The sequence below is a fragment of the Gekko japonicus genome, unplaced genomic scaffold, assembly GCF_001447785.1.
Source record: "Gekko japonicus isolate JY-2015 unplaced genomic scaffold, Gekko_japonicus_V1.1 scaffold1568, whole genome shotgun sequence".
In the NCBI taxonomy this organism is placed as follows: domain Eukaryota; kingdom Metazoa; phylum Chordata; class Lepidosauria; order Squamata; family Gekkonidae; genus Gekko; species Gekko japonicus.
Window position 1 is genome coordinate 1 of NW_015165290.1, and position 2591 is coordinate 2591.

A 2591-nucleotide genomic window follows, 5' to 3' on the forward strand; every position below is an offset into this window, starting at 1 on the left:
ATAGCCAAACTCTCCTTGGTCCCCAGCACATGGCTGACACACTCCATGCCCACGATCTCCAGCGAGGGGAGCGCCCTGAAGGAGTAAGCCTCCCGAATGAACATCGCCACTCCCCCCCGCCCCTTAGTCCGCGATTGGTGTAGGACCAAGAACCCGGGGGGGGGGAGTTGGGAGAGAGCTACAGTCTCCCTGTCCTGTACCCAGGTCTTGGTCATAAACGCCAGGTCCACTTGTTGTTCCGTGACGAAGGTTAAACTTCCTTCCACAATGCAATGGCTCCATTCCAAGTTGTCCCCATTTGGGTTTGGGTTTTTTTGCGCAGCTCAGTGAAGTTTCTGGGGATCTGATCACAAATCCCCAATGTCATGTGTGGCTTGTCCATAATAGAAGAACCTTTGAAGCAAGCTGCCAGGTTGGATTTGTTTTCCAATGGATGAAAGCTTTGTCAGCAGAAGGATATCAAGATTTTAAGTGGTTACATTAAATGAGCCATTAGAATGTTTCAGTGCTGGAGGACTGCTTGAATATGGGGCTGATTTTCCTCTTGATGGGAAAGGGATCTCAGCCAGCACTGAGGATGAGGAGAAGTTGTGGCTGGAGATTTAGGAGCTGGTAATGGATTCCCACACCAGCTTAGAAAACAGGAAGTGCTTCCTTTGTTGTGTCTGGTTTGCCTTAGTTCAAAGTCACTTGAAGATTTTGTTCTGTTCTTCGGGTACTCTTGGAGCAATGTGCCTCCTTGACTGTTTCACTCAGTTTGCGTCAAGCTGGAGCGTGAGGGTTAATTAGTGAGTTAACTGCTGTGTGTGTGGATTTGTCTTGCAGAGGACAATTTGCCTTGATGGCCTTTCCAAGAAGGTCAGCAAGACAGGAGAGATGTTACTTGTACTAACAGGCAAGTGTTGCTGAAACTCTGTTAATCAAGATCCAACCAGAACCACACTCATTCATAGATACAGAATAAAATTCCTTACATTAGGAATGGTCAAAAAAATCTTCCAATCTTGAGAGCTATTGTGGCACCTTGCTCCCTGCTTCATGGAAGGAAAACAGTGACTTTGCGGGTATATGCCTAACATGAAACAGTTTGCCAGTTTTGCCACCAAACAGGATCCTCTTGAAAGTACAGCGTTTCAAATAGCTGCCATGGCATCATATTTGTGGCAACTAGTTTCCACTGGCATTTGGCAGCATGCAGCAGCTTTGGGGTTCAAACTTTTCTCCACCTCTTCAAAAGGTACAAATTCACCACATGGAAAGTCAGGGCTGCTGCATAGGTCACACCTGCCCCCTCCCCCCATGCTGATCTTTGCATAAGAAAAATCATGCTTATTGTCAAGTGTGAATTATAATGGGAGTATTGGTTGCAGGGTACAGTTATTGTATTGAGCAGCTCATATGGATTATCTCTTTGTAAGAAAACTGCAATGTGTAAAGGAGCCCTCCTAGATCACCTTAGTGGAGTTATCCAGGACTATAATTCATATGTGTTCTGGCTACCGTAGTGTAATATAGGAGCAAGTGTGAAGATGCAGTGCTGACCTCTATAGGGCAGAATCACAGGATAGTCGGTGCATGCCATCAACCTGTGATGGCAAAAGAGATTTGTTGTCTCCAAAGGCTATTTCATACAAGACAGTTTTTCCACAGAGATATCATCTTTGCCTAGGGAAAATCACATACTCTGTCATGTATGAAGCAGGCATGTTTCTTGTCATATGAATAGCACAAATGAAAGCAAGGCAAGGCTTCCATGTACAATCTGATGAAAGTCTTTACTTATGATGGGATAATAACACATGGGAAGCAACATCTGAGTCAGGATGGGCCCATTTTTCAGGATGCAAAAGTCTCTTGTCCTAAAGATGACTCAGTCTTTCTCTGGATGACCTGGGTTATTCTGACAGTTTTTACAATCAGGAAAGGAATTTCCTACAGACCAGACTGAGATTTTTCAACTTTCTCTTTCCTATAAAATATAGCACTGTTGCCTTATTTGTGGCATGTTTTCTTGTTTTTTGCATGAGCGTTGTAGTTTCCACTGGCATTTGGCAGCATGCAGCAGCTTTGGGGTTCAAACTTTTGTGGTGGGGAGCGGTGGCACAGTGGGTATATCCCACTGTCTTAACATCTGAACCAGGGGTCATTTCATAGAAAAAGAGCTAGGGGGACTCATTAGCATAACTCATTAGCATATGCCACACCCCCTGACATCACCGGAAGTGTGTCCTCCCCACAGCCGGCAGCGACCTCCAGCGGGCACCAGCAGGGAGCTCCAGGCCCCGCCCTCCCGCACCTCACCCGGGGGGATGGCGTCCCCCCGCGTCCCCCCCAAATGACCCCTGATCTGAACTGTGTTAGCTCAAGCCCCGCGCTGGTGTGAGCAGCCAGCCTGTTGTCCCCAGCTCATCGTCCACCCAGCGATTCGAAAGCTTCGGCGAGTAGATAAAATGGGAACCACTCCTTAGAGAGGGTGGGCACACCAATCTCCCTTGTGGGAGGATGTTAGCTGACGGTCGGGACGTCCTGGTCGAGGTTCGGAAAAGGCAGAAGATCTTCTCGGCTACAAAAATCCCTGCAGTGGATGTTTA